Consider the following 14,316-nt stretch of genomic DNA (forward strand, 5'->3'; position numbering starts at 1 on the left):
GGAGAATCCTGACGGCGGGCACGGGTGGCGAACTCGGACTCGAATTTGGCCTCTTATGTTTCTGTGATTTGAATCCGTACCGACATCAAAAATTTAAAGTACTCAATTCTTCTTTTCCAATTAAGGGGCAATTTAGCATGGCCAATCCACCTGCCCTGTACATCTTTGGGTTGTGGGGGTGAGACCCACGCAGACACGGGGAGAATGTGCAAATTCAACATGGATGGTGACCCGGGGTGGGGATCAAACCCGGGCCCTCGGTGCCGTGAGGCAGCGGTGCTAACCACTGTGCCACCATGCTGCCCTATCTGTCCATATACAGATCTGTAGGCTTTGGTGAAGGATCTCAACATTTTCTGTATCTGCAAATATTCTCTCAGGGAGAGCTATCCTCAAGTTGTTTTGGAGGTCATGGAGGTTGGGTTCGCTGCAGGCTTCGCTAGATGTAGCTTTTGTAGTAAGTCGGCGGCACAGTGGTAAGCACTGCTACTTAACGAGAGGTTAATTGGACCTGGGTTAAATTCTGGCCTTGGGCGACTGTGTGGAATTTGTACAATGTCCCCTTGTCTGCGTGGGTTTCCTCTGGGTGCTCCAATTTCCTCCCACAGTCCAAAGATGTGCAGGTTAGGTGGACTGACCATGCTAAACTGCCCCTTAGTGTTCAAAGGTTGGGTGGGGTTACCGGGTTTTGGGGATAGGGTGGGAAAGTGGGCCTAGATGGGGGTGCTCTTTCAGAGAGTCAGTGCAGACGCAATGGGGCGCAGGCCTCCTTCTCCAGTGAAGGAATTCTTGTTCAACTTCATTTTGATCTCCTCCACCATATATATGTCATCTTTTTTTTTACTTTCTACGCATGTTGCACTTGTCTGCATGAAACTTAATCTGCAATTGTTCTGTGCACTCATTTTAGTTTGTCCGATTCATTCCGTAGTTTTTGCACTGCTTCCTCCGCTTGTCATATAATCATCTGCAAATCTAACCACTTTGCTTGAGATTCCAGGTCACTTATGGAAATGAGCAACATTAATGGTTGCAGCAGCGAGGGAGGAATCTCTAATGAGCACTATCTGCTTCCTGCCATTCACTTAAATTTGTAAAAACAAAACATTGGCAATGGCCGGCACGGTGACACGGGGCTTAGCACTGCTGCCTCATGGCGCTGAGGATCCGGGTTCGATCCCAGCTCCGGGTCACTGTCCTTGTGGAGTTTGCACGTTCTCCCCACGTCAGCTTGGGTCTCGCCCCGAGAACCCAAAAGATGTGCATGAGGGGTGGATTGGCCACACTAGATTGTCCTTGAATTGGAAAAAATAAAAATAAAAATTTGCAAATCATGTTGTGCCAATTCATAGGGCAGCATGGTAGCAGAGTGGGTAGCACTGTTGCTTCATAGCTTCAGAATCCCAGGTTTGATTCCCGGCTTGGGTCACTGCCCGTGTGGAGTCTGCACGTTCTTTCTGTGTCTGCGTGGGTTTCCTCCGGGGGTTCTGGTTTCTTCGCACAAGTCCTGAAAGACGTGCTGCTATGTAACTTGGGCATTCTGAATTCTCCCTCTGTGTACCCGAACAGGCGCTGGAGTGTGGCGACTAAGAGCTTTTCAGAGTAACATCAATTAGGCGGTGTTAATGTAAGCCTACTTGTGACAATAAAGATTATTATTATTATTAATTCAGCACACTTGGGTCATCGCTTCAAACTTTAGACAGGCAGGATCTTCCCTTTCTGAGTCCATGATGAGTGCTATTAACTAGTTCGTAGTTGGATAGATGTTCACTTGAATCAGTGCCTGCTATTATCAATAGGTCACTGCAGTGGTATCAAGTTCTGAGTGGATCTTATTGCTGAACTGTTTGGCTTTCCTTTGCTGTCCCCTGGGGTCCTTTTGAAAGAAAATCGTAATGGAAGCCATTTGAACGTCTATAGATACCGATCCATCAGATATCCACCAGAATGTGAAACCGTGCAATATCAAAGTACCTAAACGGCTGTTGATTGTGAGCTCATTGTGACATGCTGTGGGAAGAGCGGTTCTACAGGAGAAAGATAGGCATGCCCCACTTTCTCCGCACAACGTGGGAAACTCTTGGGGGGCAGCAGTGAGTTGAAAAGAATCTACTAGTGGGTGAGTCTACCAGACTCCTCAACGACTCTCCCTTGGACTGATCACGGCACCCTATGCTGCTCTTGTTTGGCCCTTGTTTCGCACTGTAACCAATCACTATTTATTGATGTACCATTGTCAATGTACTCTGTTGATTATTCTTTTGTCTACTGTGTACGTATTGTGTACATTCCCTTGGCCACAGAAAAATACTTTTCCCTGAACTTTGACAATAAATATCAATCAATCAATTTTGCACCTCCAATTGGCTGTTACGTCAGGTTTGACACAACATGAAACGAGGCAGACCTCGTTAGTGTAATGATGAAAGCTATTATTTAAACATATCAGTGAAGAGACAACATAATGGTTGTAAAAGGAAAAAAAACTTGCTTTTTTAAGGACATCCCAAAGAGCTTGACAGGCAATGAAGTCCTTTCAAAACAATTGTCACTGTTGTGATATGGGAATGTGGCAGCCAGTTTGCATGCAGCAAGTTCCCAGAAACAGAAGTGTGATAATGGGCAGGTATTCTGCTTCAGTGATATTGACTGGGGGTAAATATTCTCCCGCAGACCAGAGAGAAGTCCCCTGTTCATTGTTTGAAATAGTGCCATGTAATCCCTCGCATTCACTGGAGAGAAAGCAGATGCTCCCGGTTGAACATCTTAACTGAAAGACAACTTATCAATTGTGTTTAATTTTGTCATTTCGCCGCAAAAGTAGCAGACTATTCATTTTAAATTGTTGCACACTGAATGAAAAAAATGTCTAACAAATCTGCATTGGTATAATTTAAGCATCATGTCAATTCGAAAGGGTGAGAATTAATAATGTGGAGATAAGGGAAAGTGTGCTGAACAGTTTAAGGATGATGTTATCTCTGGAATAGGTGGAAGAAAGCAATCATCTGTTTTGTCCAGTCCAACTGCACCTTTTGTATTGTTACTAATTTAAATATGAGGCACAAACAAGTGGAACACTTTTTATTTAATAATCCTACTGGTTTAATTTCCGCATTTCCGCTGTCATGTCATTCCCTCCCAACAATGTTTTCAGTCTGATGAGATAGGCCTGATATTAAAGTCCCAACCAATGGTAACATTCAGAAAATGTTTTGTGAACGAAGTGAGAAATTGAACTTGCTTTGGGCCTAGTGTGGAATGGGATTGCGCCTTGCAAACACACACCGACAGACATTGGTCTCAGGCACAACTCAACAAAGATTTGACAGAGTTTTTTTTAATATATTTTTTTTTAATTTAGATGACCCAATTATTTTTTCTATTAAGGGGCAATTTAGCGTGGCCAATCCACCTACTCTGCACATTTTTGGGTTGTGGGGGCGAAACCCACGCAGACACGGGGAGAATGTGCAAACTCCACACGGACAGTGACCCAGAGCCGGGATCGAACCTGGGACCTCAGTGCCGTGAGGCGGTTGTGCTAACCACTAGGCCACCGTGCTGCCCCAAGATTTGACAGAGTTGATTGTAACTTGAAATTCTTCTCTCTAATAGTGATATTGCACCCAAATAGAAACAAAGTGTGGGAATTATTCGGCAGGGCAGGCATCATCTGTGGAGAGAGAAACGGAATTAATGTTTTGAAACAGAATGTGATGGGTTATATGCCTTCAAAGAATGTTTAATTCCTCCACCTCTACTCTTTCTCTCGCTCTTCTCCCCCCCCCCCCCCCCCCCCCACCAATCAATTGTTATCAATAAACCATCTGGTTCACTAATGTCCTTTTGGGGAAGGAAGCCTACCATCATCCCTGCCTACATGTGACTCCAGATCCACAGCACTGTGATTGACTCTCAACTGCCCTCTTCTGCAGTGGGCCTAGCAATTAAGTCACCTCAGTCCAAGGGCAATTCGAGATGGACAACAAATGTCTAACCAGCAACACCCGCAGCACATGAAAGGATAGATTTTTAAAAAATATCCCTCATTGTCAAGCAATGACATTGTGTTCTCAAACTGCTCTCTGGCAGAGTTGGATCATTACTGAGCCAGGTGATGTGTATCCTGGGAGTCTGAAGGAGAGGAGAGGATATTTTGGACACTGGCTACCACAATGAAGAATTTATTTGGGTACTGGAGAGATTCTGCAAGATATCTTCTGCAAATATGGTGCCTGTATTTAAGAGTAACAAACTCTAGTGATAAGGCCTTGAGTAAAATATTGAAAATTAAAGTAAGGATCAGATTGGGGAATACATCTTAAGTAAGGGTAACAGTCAGCACCAGTTTTAGGAAGGAAAATTCCTGCTCCAGAAACCGTTTTGAGGTGTATTTGAAGATATCACACATACAATATGGATAACCTATTTTATCATTAATTTGGACTTCAAAAAAAATCTTTGATACGGCAACACATGCAAGCCTGCTCATTAAAATCGGTGGGAATTCAAGGGAAAATGTGTGATTAAATGTGAGCCGGACTACTCAATATGGAACAGTGAGTACTGGTGAGAGGCAGAGTGTCAAATTGTTGCCGATGCAAAGTATAATCTTGCTGGGACCGGAGCAATGATCCTTGCTGTCTACATAAATGCTCTAGATACCAAAACCAATTGTAAGCTTAAGTTTCCAGCTGATATTAAAAAAGAGAGCAAAGTAGGGGTGAGACACATGCCAGCTGGCCAACGATGCATGCAAGCGAAGAAGCTATTTTGGCACCCGGTGTCATCAATCATTCTGTGATCAGATGTTAAAACTCTTCGACATTGTTTGAGTTTCAAAGGGATACTTTTGCAAGATTGCGACATTTTAGCCTTTAATTCAGTTCTTTCCTGGGGTATCAATCTGGTTTAAAAAAAAAAGCAAAAAATTTTGCCTCTCTAGTGTAACATGTATTTCATTTATAATTGTCTAAAATTACACTGAGCACAATTTTGTAAACCTAGCAACATGAAATAATTTATGGCGCAGAAAGGGGAGTAGTTGGCTCAGTTTCCTTGCTTAGCATAAAGGATTTACCCACTTTCCAACCGTAGTTCTGTAGGTTACGACACTCGAGTGCACATCCAAGTGTATTTAAGTAGGATGAGCTGAAGGTTTCTGCCTGTACCTTTCACGCAGTGAGTTCCAATCCCCCACCATAAGAACACAAGAAACCTCCTGGGTGAAAAAATAATTCTCATTAACTCCTCTCTAATCCTTCCTTATTGAATCTTTGCTAATGAAAACAGATCATAGAACATAGAACGATACAGCGCAGTACAGGCCCTTCGGCCCTCGATGTTGCACCGACATGGAAAAAAAAACTAAAGGCCATCTAACCTACACTATGCCCTTATCATCCATATGCTTATCCAATAAATTTTTAAATGCCCTCAATGTTGGCGAGTTCACTACTGTTGCAGGTAGGGCATTCCACGGCCTCACCACTCTTTGCGTAAAAAACCCACCTCTGACCTCTGTCCTATATCTATTACCCCTCAATTTAAGGCTATGTCCCCTCGTGCTAGCCACCTCCATCCGCGGGAGAAGGCTCTCGCTGTCCACCCTATCTAACCCTCTGATCATTTTGTATGCCTCTATTAAGTCACCTCTTAACCTTCTTCTCTCTAACGAAAACAACCTCAAGTCCATCAGCCTTTCCTCATAAGATTTTCCCTCCATACCAGGCAACATCCTGGTAAATCTCCTCTGCACCCGTTCCAAAGCTTCCACGTCCTTCCTATAATGAGGCGACCAGAACTGTACGCAATACTCCAAATGCGGCCGTACCAGAGTTTGGTACAGCTGCATCATGACCTCATGGCTCCGGAACTCAATCCCTCTACCAATAAAGGCCAACACACCATAGGCCTTCTTCACAACCCTATCAACCTGGGTGGCAACTTTCAGTGATCTATGTACATGGACACCGAGATCCCTCTGCTCATCCACACTACCAAGAATTTTACCATTAGCCAAATATTCCGCATTCCTGTTATTCTTTCCAAAGTGAATCACCTCACACTTCTCCACATTAAACTCCATTTGCCACCTCTCAGCCCAGCTCTGCAGCTTATCTATGTCCCTCTGTAACCTGCAACATCCTTCCGCACTGTCTACAACTCCACCGACTTTAGTGTCGTCTGCAAATTTACTCACCCATCCTTCTGCGCCCTCCTCTAGGTCATTTATAAAAATGACAAACAGCAACGGCCCCAGAACAGATCCTTGTGGTACGCCACTCGTAACTGAACTCCATTCTGAACATTTCCCATCAACTACCACTCTCTGTCTTCTTTCAACTAGCCAATTTCTGATCCACATCTCTAAATCACCCTCAATCCCCAGCCTCCATATTTTCTGCAATAGCCGACCGTGGGGAACCTTATCAAACGCTTTACTGAAATCCATATACACCACATCAACTGCTCTACCCTCGTCTACCTGTTCAGTCACCTTCTCAAAGAACTCGATAAGGTTTGTGAGGCATGACCTACCCTTCACAAAACCATGCTGACTATCCCTAATCATATTATTCCTATCTAGATGATTATAAATCGTATCTTTTATAATCCTCTCCAAGACTTTACCCACCACAGACGTTAGGCTCACCGGCCTATAGTTACCTGGGTTATCTCTACTCCCCTTCTTGAACAAAGGGACCACATTTGCTATCCTCCAGTCCTCTGGCACTATTCCTGTAGCCAATGATGACCTAAAAATCAAAGCCAAAGGCTCAGCAATCTCTTCCCTGGCTTCCCAGAGAATCCTAGGATAAATCCCATCTGGCCCCGGGGACTTATCTATTTTCACCTTGTCCAGAATTGCCAACACTTCTTCCCTACGCACCTCAATGCCATCTATTCTAATAGCCTGGGTCTCAGCATTCTCCTCCACAATATTATCTTTTTCTTGAGTGAATACTGACGAAAAGTATTCATTTAGTATCTCGCTTATCTCCTCAGCCTCCACACACAACTTCCCACCACTGTCCTTGACTGGCCCTACTCTTACCCTAGTCATTCTTTTATTCCTGACATACCTATAGAAAGCTTTTGGGTTTTCCTTGATCCTACCTGCCAAAGACTTCTCATGTCCCCTCCTTGCTCGTCTCAGCTCTCTCTTTAGATCCTTCCTCGCTTCCTTGTAACTATCAAGCGCCCCAACTGAAACTTCACGCCTCATCTTCACATAGGCCTCCTTCTTCCTCTTAACAAGAGATTCCACTTCTTTGGTAAACCACGGTTCCCTCGCTCGACCCCTTCCTCCCTGCCTGACTGGTACGTACTTATCAAGAACATGCAATAGCTGTTCCTTGAACAAGCTCCACATATCCAGTGTGCCCAACCCTTGCAGCCTACTTCTCCAACCAACACATCCTAAGTCATGTCTAATGGCATCATAATTGCCCTTCCCCCAGCTATAACTCTTGCTCTGCGGGGTATACTTATCCCTTTCCATCACTAACGTAAAGGTCACCGAATTGTGGTCACTGTCTCCAAAGTGTTCACCTACCTTCAGATCTAACACCTGGCCTGGTTCATTACCCAAAACCAAATCCAAAGTGGCCTCACCTCTTGTTGGCCTGTCAACATATTGTGTCAGAAAACCCTCCTGCACACATTGTACAAAGAACGACCCATCCAATGTACTCGAACTATATCTTTTCCAGTCAATATTAGGAAAGTTAAAGTCTCCCATAACAACTACCCTGTTACTTTCGCTCTTTTCCAGAATCATCTTCGCCATCCTTTCCTCTACATCTCTAGAACTATTAGGTGGCCTATAGAAAACTCCCAACAGGGTGACCTCTCCTTTCCTGTTTCTAACCTCAGCCCATACTACCTCGGAAGAACAGTCCCCATCTTGCATCCTTTCTACCACCGTAATACTGTCCTTGACTAGCAGCGCCACACCTCCCCCTCTTTTGCCCCCTTCTCTGACCTTACTAAAGCACCTAAACCCCGGAACCTGCAACAACCATTCCTGTCCCTGCTCTATCCATGTCTCTGAAATGGCCACAACATCGAAGTCCCAGGTACCAACCCATGCTGCCAGTTCCCCTACCTTATTTCGTATACTCCTGGCATTGAAATAGACACACTTCAAACCACAGACCTGAACACTGCCGCCCTCCTGCGAAGTCAAAACTGTGCTCCTGACCTCTCTACTCTCAATCTCTCGCACCCCAAAACTACAATCCAGGTTCCCATGCCCCTGCTGAATTAGTTTAAACCCCCACAAAGAGTACTAACAAATCTCCCCCCCAGGATATTGGTGCCCCTCAGGTTCAGATGTAGACCATCCTGTCTATAGAGGTCCCACCTTCCCCAGAAAGAGCCCCAGTTATCCAGAAATCTGAATCCCTCCCGCCTGCACCATCCCTGTAGCCACGTGTTTAATTGCTCTCTCTCCCTATTCCTCATCTCACTATCACGTGGCACGGGCAACAACCCAGAGATAACAACTCTGTTTGTTCTTGCTCTGAGCTTCCATCCTAGCTCCCTAAAGGCCTGCCTGACATCCTTGTCCCCTTTCCTACCTATGTCGTTAGTGCCAATGTGGACTACGACTTGGGGCTGCTCCCCCTCCCCCTTAAGGACCCGGAAAACACGATCCGAGACATCACGTACCCTTGCACCTGGGAGGCAACATACCAAACGTGAGTCTCTCTCGCTCCCACAAAATCTCCTATCTGTGCCCCTGACTATTGAGTCCCCAATTACTAATGTTCTACTCCTTTCCCCCCTTCCCTTCTGAGCAACAGGGACAGACTCCGTGCCAGAGGCCCGTACCCCATGGCTTACCCCTGGTAAGTCGTCCCCCCCACAAGTATCCAAAACGGTATACTTGTTACTCAGGGGAACGACCGCAGGGGGTCCCTGCACTGACTGCTTCTTCCCAGTCCCTCTTACAGTTACCCATCTATCTCCAGTCTTTGGTGTAACTACTTCCCTGAAGCTCCTATCTATGACCCCCTCTGCCTCCCGAATGATCCGAAGTTCATCCAGCTCAAGCTCCAGGTCCCTAACACGGTTTTTGAGGAGCTGGAGTTGGGTGCACTTCCCACAGATGAAATCAGCAGGGACACTGACGGCGTCCCTCACCTCAAACATTCTGCAGGAGGAGCATTGTACTGCCTTCCCTGACATCCCCTCTAGATTAAAAAAAAACAAGAAAAAGAAAAAGAAAGGAAGAGCTTACCTGATATTACCTCAAACCCTGATCCCGCTGAAAGGTAAGCAAATTTAAAGGCACTCACTCACCTTCACGACAGGCCCCTGCTCCCGCTTCCCAACCACCGTGGGGTGGGGGGGTTGGTTAGAGGAGGAGGTAGGGTGGGAAACACTCACAAAGTGTTTCGGGTTTAACTGTCAGTTGCCAACAGCCCCTCCACAAACCACCTTCAACTTAGGCTGACCGCACTGCACGTATGCAAATTTCCCCAGAACAGCTGATCAGTAGCTCTGCTCTGCTGCCCTCTGCTGGTTGCTTGCCTTTACTCAAACTCCTTGGATCTTCTTCGCAGGTTCACCTTCGACTTAGCCTGACCGCACTGCACGTATGCAAATTTCCCCAGAACAGCTGATCAGTAGCTCTGCTCTGCTGCCCTCTGCTGGTTGCTTGCCTTTACTCAAACTCCTTGGGTCTTCTTCGCAGGTTCACCTTCGACTTAGGCTGACCGCACTGCACGTATGCAAATTTCCCCAGAACAGCTGATCAGTAGCTCTGCTCTGCTGCCCTCTGCTGGTTGCTTGCCTTTACTCAAACTCCTTGGATCTTCTTCGCAGGTTCACCTTCGACTTAGGCTGACCGCACTGCACGTATGCAAATTTCCCCAGAACAGCTGATCAGTAGCTCTGCTCTGCTGCCCTCTGCTGGTTGCTTGCCTTTACTCAAACTCCTTGGATCTTCTTCGCAGGTTCACCTTCGACTTAGGCTGACCGCACTGCACGTATGCAAATTTCCCCAGAACAGCTGATCAGTAGCTCTGCTCTGCTGCCCTCTGCTGGTTGCTTGCCTTTACTCAAACTCCTTGGGTCTTCTTCGCAGGTTCACCTTCGACTTAGGCTGACCGCACTGCACGTATGCAAATTTCCCCAGAACAGCTGATCAGTAGCTCTGCTCTGCTGCCCTCTGCTGGTTGCTTGCCTTTACTCAAACTCCTTGGATCTTCTTCGCAGGTTCACCTTCGACTTAGGCTGACCGCACTGCACGTATGCAAATTTCCCCAGAACAGCTGATCAGTAGCTCTGCTCTGCTGCCCTCTGCTGGTTGCTTGCCTTTACTCAAACTCCTTGGGTCTTCTTCGCAGGTTCACCTTCGACTTAGGCTGACCGCACTGCACGTATGCAAATTTCCCCAGAACAGCTGATCAGTAGCTCTGCTCTGCTGCCCTCTGCTGGTTGCTTGCCTTTACTCAAACTCCTTGGATCTTCTTCGCAGGTTCACCTTCGACTTAGGCTGACCGCACTGCACGTATGCAAATTTCCCCAGAACAGCTGATCAGTAGCTCTGCTCTGCTGCCCTCTGCTGGTTGCTTGCCTTTACTCAAACTCCTTGGGTCTTCTTCGCAGGTTCACCTTCGACTTAGGCTGACCGCACTGCACGTATGCAAATTTCCCCAGAACAGCTGATCAGTAGCTCTGCTCTGCTGCCCTCTGCTGGTTGCTTGCCTTTACTCAAACTCCTTGGGTCTTCTTCGCAGGTTCACCTTCGACTTAGGCTGACCGCACTGCACGTATGCAAATTTCCCCAGAACAGCTGATCAGTAGCTCTGCTCTGCTGCCCTCTGCTGGTTGCTTGCCTTTACTCAAACTCCTTGGGTCTTCTTCGCAGGTTCACCTTCGACTTAGGCTGACCGCACTGCACGTATGCAAATTTCCCCAGAACAGCTGATCAGTAGCTCTGCTCTTCTGCCCTCTGCTGGTTGCTTGCCTTTACTCAAACTCCTTGGGTCTTCTTCGCAGGTTCACCTTCGACTTAGGCTGACCGCACTGCACGTATGCAAATTTCCCCAGAACAGCTGATCAGTAGCTCTGCTCTGCTGCCCTCTGCTGATCCTTGCTGTCCACCCTGTCTGGATCATTTGTAATTTTATGCATCTATATTAAATCTCCACTCAGTCTCTATTGCAAAGCAAATAAATCCAATCTTTTTTCCCTATATCTAAAATTCTACATTCCTGCCAAACATCCTCATAAATCTCTTCTGTACACACTCGTGTGTGCTCACCTTCTTCCTGTGACCCATAGAAGAAGAATCCATAGAATCTCTACACTGCAGAAGGAGGCCAATCGGCCCATCGGGTCTGCACCAACCCACTAAAAGAGCATCCGACCTAGGCCAATTCCCCTGGCCTATCCCCGTAACCCCACCTAACCAGCACACCTATAGACACTTAGGGCAATTTATTTTTAGCATGGCCAATCCACCTAACCTGTATAGCTTTGGGCTGTGGGGGGACAAATCAGAGAACCCGGAGGAAATCCATGCAAACATGGGGGGAACATGTAAACTCCACACAGACACTCATTGAAGGCCAGAATTGAACCCTAGTTCTTGGTGCTGTGAAGCAGCAATGCTAACCACTGTGCACCGTGCTGTGGTGAACAGAACTTTATGTAGTACTCTAGTTGTGGCCTAACTAATGTTCGATACAATTCCAACATATCCTCCCTGGCTCGTATACTCTAGGCCTAGGCCAATCAAGGAGAGTATACCCTATGCCTTCTTGATCTGTAGCCATAAACTCCAAGGTCCAGTTCACTGATACCTTCCTGCAGTCTATCATATTCTTCCTCACTATCAACCACACAGGATATTTTCATATAATTTGCAAACTTTGTCACAATCATTGACATGTGTCATTAACAGCAAGGATCCCAGCACTGAGCTCTGTGGAACCTGATTGGAAACAGCCTTCCAGTCACAAAAACACCTGTCAACCATTAATCTTTGCTTGCTGCCAATGAGCCAATTATGAATCTTAACTTTCTCTTTGATCCTAAGAGCAATTAGTTTAACAATAAGTCTGCCATGTGGGACCTTATTAAAGCCTTGCTAAAATTCATGTAGACTGCATCAAACACGGTACCCTCAATGATCCTCTTTCTTAACTCTTCAAAAAATTCAATCATGTTAGGCTGACACGACCTTTCCGTAGCACATCCATGTTGACTATCCTTGATGATCTGTGTCTTTCTAAATTATAATTTATACCATCTTCCAGAATTTTTTTCAATAACTTGCCTATCACTGACGTTGGGCTGCAGGCATGTAATTACTCAAGCTATCACTTCTCTTCCCCCCCCCCCCCCCCCCCCCCCCCGAAAAAAGATCAATAAAGTACAGATGAGGGAAGCTGTGCATCTGTACCAGCTATCCTGCTACATAAGTCCATTGGTCTTCTGGTAGGATCCCAGATGAAAACCCAACTATTTTAAAGCTGAGGAAAAGTGGCTGCATCACAAGAGTGACAACACTGACCAATAGGTATCTTTTATGTAAAACATACTTTAATTTAAAGTAAACACAGAATTAACCACATTAACAATAAATAAAGAGCTTTACAATGACCAGTTCTTAAATCAAAGAAGGAACTGTAACTCACTTCCTAAATCTGCCACTATATCTCCCAATTAAGGAAACCATATAGTTCAAATATCACTTATAAATAAAGTTAACAATCTGGTTTTACTTGCTTTTCTCTGTGCAGAGACCCTGGAGAGCAAAATGAAGACAATTCTTGTTGAACTAAAATCCAAAGACAAAACTGAAACTACACAGACTTGACTCCTCCCCTTAATTACATAATTTTTACCCAAAGCATAAATGATCTACATCCCAGGGACCCCAAACCAAATATTCCATTAGTCAGCTATCTGTAAACCAGTAAATGCTTCTCAAATCTATTAGTAGAGCACTCTTCCTTCAAAATCAAGGATTATCACACTTTCATGACACCGTAATCACTAACTTTAGCAGACATACTGTCTGTATGTATCTTAACCAGTTTTTTAAAATAACATTCCTGCAGCAATTATAAAATCTAACCATTTCTTATATTCATCACACTCCATCACAGTATGTTATCTCTTGAATGGGTTATCACTTACATCATCAGGAAACTGTTGCAGATAGTACTCATTAATATTAAGGCATTAATATTTGTGGGGCTGTATGTGTAGCAGTGTGCAATAGATGGCATAGAGGCTGGGGGAGTGTGGGGAAAGATGGGGTGCGGTAGAGTAAAGGGTGAAGATCAAGAGCACCTGATATTGATGTAACTCTGATGCAATGTCACATGACTGAGATGGCAATCTGATTAGAAGCAGGAGTACACCATGTGGGCAGCACGGTAGCACAGTGGGTAGCATTGTTGATTCACAGCTCCAGGGTCCCAGGTTCGATTCCCGCTTGGGTCACTGTCTGTGCGGAGTCAGCATGTTCTCCCTGTGTCTGCGTGGGTTTCATCTGGGTGTTCCGGTTTCCTCCCATAAGTCCCAAAAGACGTGCTTGTTCGGTGAATTGGACATTCTGAATTCTCCCTCCGTGTACCCGAACAGGTGCCGGAATGTGATGACTAGAGGATTTTCACAGTAACTTCATTGCAGTGTTAATGTAAGCCTTCTCGTGACAGTAAAGATTATTATTACGTGTAAAGTGCTGCGATGTACATGGATCTATAAATAAACAACGTGATTCTTAACGAATTAACAGATTATGGTAACCTTCTTCGGGTAACCGTTAATCCCTAAATAAACCCCATTCAGTCCCTGAGTCAACACAAAATCTGATGGCAGCTGATGCTGGAGTAAAGACCCACAAATGACTCCCAAGAGAAGAGTGCGGACCTGAGAACTTGCAAAACCTTAGAAAAAAAGGATAAGTCGGATAAAGATTGAAGATTCACCTGAGAACAGGGCACCATGAGTGCTGCAGGGGTTAGCAGACACCCAGGCCCAGAGTGCAGACAGCAGTGAGTACAGATTACAATCTACAAGCCAAACTGCAACAACAATTTCAAAGCTTAGAGTAAGCATGGAGTCCATATTGCCACTCCCACCCAATAGCATTAGTGGATGAAAGTTTCACCAAATTACCAAATATACAAATTCACAAAATTGGATGCTAACAGCGGCTTTTAATCGTTTGCCTCTGGACAAAGAATCCAGAATTTTAAGTACTTTAATCAGCCTATTTAGCATTATTATTTTGACACGTTACCGTTCAGAATAGTTTCTGCATTTGAGATATTCCAAAGA

At 45.3% G+C, this 14,316-nt stretch overlaps 1 protein-coding gene across 11 annotated transcripts in view; it reads left to right on the forward strand.

Moving 5' to 3' along the window:
• Nucleotides 1-14,316, forward strand: part of LOC119969610 — a 327,525-nt gene that overhangs the window by 142,287 nt on the left and 170,922 nt on the right. The gene's annotated exons all lie outside the window — the stretch shown is intronic.

This window comes from Scyliorhinus canicula, chromosome 7 (genome assembly GCF_902713615.1).
Source record: "Scyliorhinus canicula chromosome 7, sScyCan1.1, whole genome shotgun sequence".
NCBI lineage: Eukaryota > Metazoa > Chordata > Chondrichthyes > Carcharhiniformes > Scyliorhinidae > Scyliorhinus > Scyliorhinus canicula.